Below are 6,647 nucleotides of genomic sequence, written 5' to 3' on the forward strand. Positions count from 1 at the left end.
ACAACTGAATGAACAACACCAAAACGAGCACAAGCAAACATTGCTATCGGCAGTTCATAACTTTCTGTATACGCAATATTCTGGGTGCACTGAGTTTTCCCTGGGTAAGCACTTGCACAGTTGTTCCCTCGTATGGATGCAAATAAAAGCTACACTTTAAACTTTCTCTAGGGGAAAGTCGGCCGTGCAGTACACATTCTAGACACCACCATGGGAAATCCTTTTCATCCTCTGTTCCATCTAAATCTGTTATCTTTTTACGCCATGGGCCTCCTTGAGAACCTTCGGTAATTATTGATGGTGGTGACGTAGTTGAGAAATCGAATGCTGGATGAATTCCAGCAATATGGGTTTCGGCATCATCATGGACATCTATTCTGGATGAAATATGATTCCTGAGAGCATTTTCTTGCCCTGCTGGAAAATCCCCATTAGCAGAAGCTTGAGTTGCCAACCGTTGTCGTCTCCTCGACAACCAATGTGCCAAAAGTCCACGGAGAGTCTCCTGTGCAAGATTTATCTTCTGTTCCTCTGGTGCATCTGGAACATTTAAGTCAACTGCATACATTTCAGCAGTAAAGCATTGGGGTGTATCTAAATGCACAGACATGCTTCCAAGTCTGGTATCCATTGTGAACCAGGCAGGAATACTGACCATTTCAAATAATTCCTCACTGCTTCCTTGAAATCACTGTCGCTGCTCTCATCCTTTTCCCAATTCAAAGATATTGCAATAGAAGGAACCCCTGACATGAGAGCTTCCCTTGCACTTGCAACAGTGCCAGAATAAATGATGTGATATCCACAGTCTGATCCCTTGTTGATTCCACTGATTACCACAGAAGGCTTCTTCCAAGGAAAGAGTGCTCCAGATAAACCTAATGAAACACCATCTGCTGGGGTACTAAAAACCTTATAAGCTGACAACTGTTGATGCAAACCAAATGGATTTTGATAAACATGACAGCTGGGTAAGGTCTGCTACCGATCAGCACAAAATCATCTAGACCGAGCTTCTGCGTTACGAAATCACCTGAAACATGTTGCGCTACGAAAACACCTAAAACTGACTTATGCACTACGAAATCACCTAAAGGGCTTTGTAGCACATAATAACCTTTGAACAAAGCTGACACATGGAAATTGTGTAAATTATGAGACCAGTGGTGAATGAGGATGCATAGTGGACTCCTTAGACTCAGACTCTAAGGCAAACAAAAACTCAAAGCTAGACTAGCACTGAATTTTTTACCATCAAACTAATGTGAGTGGTTTTGAAATTAGAATTCTTAAGTGATAACATAGTGATGATTGAGTTTTAGTAATTGGTTGATGCAGATGAGTTGATGGTTGTATTGCAATGATGATTGATTCTAAGCTTCAATGATGTTGATGGGTCCAGTATGAAAATTGAATGAAACGAGGCCTTCATGTGTATTGTTGTGTACCAGGAACATCCAATCTAGAAAGTTATGAAACGTGGTCCCTGGACGAAGAAAGAAGTTCTTAGCCTTTTGTAGGTCAATGCTTATGTACTAGTAAACATATTGGCTAGTACAAGGGCTAGGGGGTTGTAGCTCCCTTCTAGTAGAAGCTAGAGAATGAGAGAAGGTTGTAGCCTTTTGTAGGTAGAACCCTACGTACTGTTATGAGTCTGCGCCAGTGCAATGTTGTAAATAGATTTTCTTATTATTAAAAGAAGATAGAGACGACAACAGCAGGTGGTTTTCACCCACATTTGGTTTCCACCTTAAATCTTGGTGTTCATGTGTGTTTCTTATGTGTGATGGTTCATTCTGTTATCAACTACACATGGTTATTGTTTAATGTTTAATAAAGTACTGATGCACAAATTAAAGATCAACATAGGATGAATTAACTGAATCATAAGCTCACTAGATATACACTAGTTGCCTTAAGAATAGTTGCATGCACACGCAAGTTCCCTTCACTGCAGTAGTGTATATAAATCCGACTATGGAAATGAAAAACATATTGATTTGCAAATAGTGATTCCCCCCCCTCTCAACATTATTTCCAACAATTGGTACCAGAGTAGGTCCTTTGGCAAAAGCTTTATCGCTTGAAGGAGATCCGTAGAAACAATGGGAAAGAAGAAAGAACCTCAAAAGAAAAAGGCATCTCAAAGGAACTATGACAATGGGAGAGTCGATTGGGGATTATGTGGAAGCAACTCTTCAGATTTAGAATCACCTAAGAATGAAGATGAACAAGCAAAAGAACTATCAGGTATGAATTTGTTATCCTCTAGTGATACATTTCTGTGTCCATTTGAAGATGATGAAAGTGACAACGAAATAATTAAATTTTCTCTTATGAGTGAAAGAGAAAGATATCAAATTGAGGTAGAATTTTAAAAAATCACAGACAAAATTAGAGATCAACAAGATCTATTGGAAAAAAGGGAGTGTGCCTCCAAAGAAGAAGCTACCAGACTAAAAGTTCAACTGGAGGAAGGAAACAAAGTAAGGAAGCAGTACAAGGAAAAGGAAGATCAATGTCAAAAGCTGCAGGATGAAGTGACATCATTAAGAAATGAAGTAAATAAAAGGAGCACAACAATCAAGAAACTTAAAGATAGATCCAGTTACTATGAAAGTCTTGAAGCTAAGATCCTCTCTCTAAAAGAAGATCTTGAAAAATCAAATAAGCAGAATGAAGAACTACTCCAAGCTCTTGAAGAACAAGAAAATGAAGTTCTCGAATTAAGGCAACAAGTGGAAGAAGGAAGAAAAGCTGAAGAAATCATGAAGAAACAATATCTTGAAAAGGAAGAGAAATATTAGGTTGAGGTAAATATCCTAAAAGGTAAATTAGAAGAAAAGGATAAGCTTTTATGATTTCAAGATAGTACTAAGATTTTGGATGATATTCTTAATAGTCAAAGGTCTCTTGCCATCAAAATTGGTCTTGGTTTTCATGAATCTATTGAAGGTGAATATAGCTATCAAAGTGAGGCAAGGACTCTAATGCAAAATCTTAAATGCTCAACAAGGAGATTAGAGGTCAACCCCATCAACAACCAAGGAAAGAAATTCTTCAAAGAAAATATTTTACTCCTAACTGTGGAAGTGATAGTTGGTTATTTCCTCAAATGAATAATGTTGAATGTTTTATATGTTAAAATCTTGGACATGTTGCGGCGAGATGTGGAAGTAGAATGGTTCAAGACCATCACACAGAAAGATCATAAGCTTCCAGGTACTTTAAGGGATATTGTGTTTCTTTCAATATGTTTGGTGTTGGGTAGCGGAAGCCCCACGCAATGGTTAAGGGGTATGAAGCCGGACATTTTGGGTAAAGTTAGGGTAAAGACTCCACTGAATGCACAGAGCTTGAATTGTAATAGGTTGAGTCAAAGGGTAGTCCACTCTAAAATAATGTAAAGAAATATAAATATAGTCGGCCTGCGCAGGGGTCGCGGGCCAGGAAAGGGTATAAATAGAGCACGGATCTATGAGGGAAAGGTAGTTCTCTTGGAAGATAAGATGTAATGGGTTCTTAAAGAAGATAGTTTGAAAGTGTCTGTAAGTCCGAGTTGAGGGTTAGGTAGTAGGTAGAGGCTCTACAGCTGTGTGCGTGGAGGCCTAGAAAGTCTGTAGCTATGTGTGCGGACCCTTGTAGCTGAGTGCGCAGGGTGGATCTGGATGTATTGGTGAAGATTGTTAATAAAGATAAGTTTACTCTAAAATCTGTGTTAAATGCGACTTTTCTCTTTTTGAATTGTTATGATCTATGCATTTCCACTGTTGAATACTTGTGAACTGGGTTTATTCTTGATGCACGATAGTTACCAAAAATAATAACAGTTTTCTTAAAGACTGCTCTAACTAGATCAGAATAGTAATAATTGATCCAATTTGTAATAAGCACAATAAAGGTAAATGGATCTGCGCAGAATGGCATGCGACCCTCACAAACCACATCTAGACATCCCAAGGATGTGGAAACCTGGTTCCAGCAACCTCCCCATCTACCTCAGGTGAGGCCTCAATCCGCGCTCTATGGGCTGTTGCCGAAAAGGCCGGTAGCTGCAGGATTTGTTTGGCTAAATAACTCTTTTGAACCTGGGTCAGGCCCAAATAAGCTAACAAATGGTTCCATTGCCAAGATCGAGATTTGCCTAAAGGGTGTTTAGGTGTGGAACGCGGGGACCCAATAGAGAAGGAACATTGAAAAATTTGAGAGGACCAGGGACAGTAATATATTAAGAGTAGCAATGGTGAATACAATTCAGTTACCTGTATTTAAGGGAGCCAGAGGCGAAGACTTGGAACAATTTCGGTTTGTGCTAACATCAGTATGGAATGCGCAGCAAGTCGCGGATGATAACATCAAGAAATCCATCTTAATCAGCACACTGTAGGACCAGGCGCTAACATGATACATGAAGTATTCAAGCACCAACCCGATGGCGGGTATACCAGATATCCATAGTCAATTGAAAAAGGAGTTTATCTGGCCAAAGATAGAAGTGCAGTCGGTCATAGGATTCAAAGAGATCACGATGATGCCTGGCAAGACTCCATGGGATCTAGATCAGAAGTTGAAAAGCATCATTCACGAGGCCAACATGACCCTGATGGATGCACAACACTGCGCTTGGTTCGTCACATCATTAACGCTTCTGAAGATGACTTTGTCCCAATAAAATATCTCAACCCAAGCGGAAGCACTGGAAGCAGCAATGTAGTTGCACGAAACCCCGGTACAAGACCCAGGGTTGGGAGTTTAGCAAATCCAAGTGCAGGTTCAAAATTTGTATTTGGAGATACAAAAGTTAAAACACAACTAGACGCCGCATTCAAAAATCTGGGAGGAAGTATGGTGCATCAAGTGCATAGGCCAGGGACATGATAAGGATTATTGTCCAGTGTCAGTGTATTTTGTGGTCACATGGGGACCGACACCATTATGACTAGAGGCACAAATAGGGTTGAGCGCAGTCACCCCTCTCTGGTGCACAATCTGTCAGGTAGGGGGAAAGCACGACACATATAATTGTCATCTATTACCAAAATACAACCAGAACCCCCAGCAGCTCTTTTGCAACTTTTGTAGATCTGTGCGTCATGAGGAAAGGGATTGTCATAGTTATCGAACGTTGATGGACCAGGCATCTGCCTAAAAAATGCAGACTGAGGGGCGGGGTCAAGGATGGGGTGGAATGGGACTAGGAAGGGGTCGCGAGCAGCTAATCTATTACAACTGTGGAGGACTAGGACATTATGCGTGAGATTGTACCAATCCAACCTGAATATGATGTCCGTATTATGAGAAATTCGATCACGAGCTGCTAGATTGTCCCATGCTGATAGCACAGATTTGCAAAAAGAAGGCAGCGCCTCCTACAACAACACAAAATGTGTAGATGATGAGATCTGAACCCCACGACTATGAACCCATGGTCAACAGGATATTGCAACACGACGCAACTACAAGAAAGGTTGATGGGAAGACTAATATGGAAGCTAGGGAAAGCTTCAAATATGTCTCTACTCGAGGTAGCAGGGATCCACCTAAGCCAACTCAGGATCCCTCAATGATGACTACCTTCTTAGAGACCTGCCTAAAACTACTTCATGACAACCAAGCAGTTAGACGATTACAGGACATGATTAATAGATGCGTAAGGTGGGGTGAACCTCACGTAGTTTAGAAAATAGGAATATACGCATCGTGGACGGGTCGGGAAATGCAACTAACAATGTAAATTGGTGACCACGAGATGGATCAGGTCATTTTGGACCTGGGTTCTGATGCAAACATATTGCCTAAACAGACTTGGGAGCACATGGGTAAGCCTACAGTACAGTGGTCTCTTATCCAATTACGGCTGGCCAACCACCAGAAGATCTTGCCCATGGGAAGGCAGCAAGGGGTGATAGTAGACATTAATGGTGTGGGTACCCAGACGGATTTTGAAGTTATTGAAATTATGGACAAACATAGTCTGTCTCCTATGTTGCTAGGGATAGACTGGGCCATTGACATGAATGGGGTTATTAACCTCAAACAGAGGAAGATGATATTCGAGAAGAAGTCACTCTGGTTTGTTGTTCTACTGGACCCAACAGATGAACCACGCTACGCAGAACCAATGCATAGCAAAGAGAGGGGCGATGTATTAGATAATATCTACAAACTTGCTGCAACAAAGGAATGGAGATTCTCACCGGGTTACGCAAGTGATTGAGATGAGGAGGACAAACAATGGCGCAACAGGGTGAATGAGGCAATCACATTGCACTGTAATATGATGATGAAATCCCTGTATTGCGTTAAAATTCAGAACCACGAACTGCCGACGTATGATAGGCTAACAGTAGTAGAGGAATTCCTAGATAAGTTCAAAAGCATGGTACCAGAATACCAATGGTTCGATGCATTAAAATGGGTATTGCGTGTGACACTGACGTGATGGTGGGATACCCATGTAGGAACCTTCGAAGATTGGTGAAGCTGTAGGCGCATGATGTAGATAAGATTTGGGAAGGATGAGCTATGACTAACGGTGAAATACAATGGAAGAGATGATCCATGCATGCACCTGACCAATTGGACCCGAGCTTATGGTGTGGAGCCTCAACTAGAATGTGTGGACTTATTTTATCATACCCTGGATG

This window comes from Pinus tabuliformis, chromosome 5_2, assembly GCF_031772625.1.
Source record: "Pinus tabuliformis cultivar Carrire ecotype Pingquan chromosome 5_2, CPIR1, whole genome shotgun sequence".
Taxonomy (NCBI): domain Eukaryota; kingdom Viridiplantae; phylum Streptophyta; class Pinopsida; order Pinales; family Pinaceae; genus Pinus; species Pinus tabuliformis.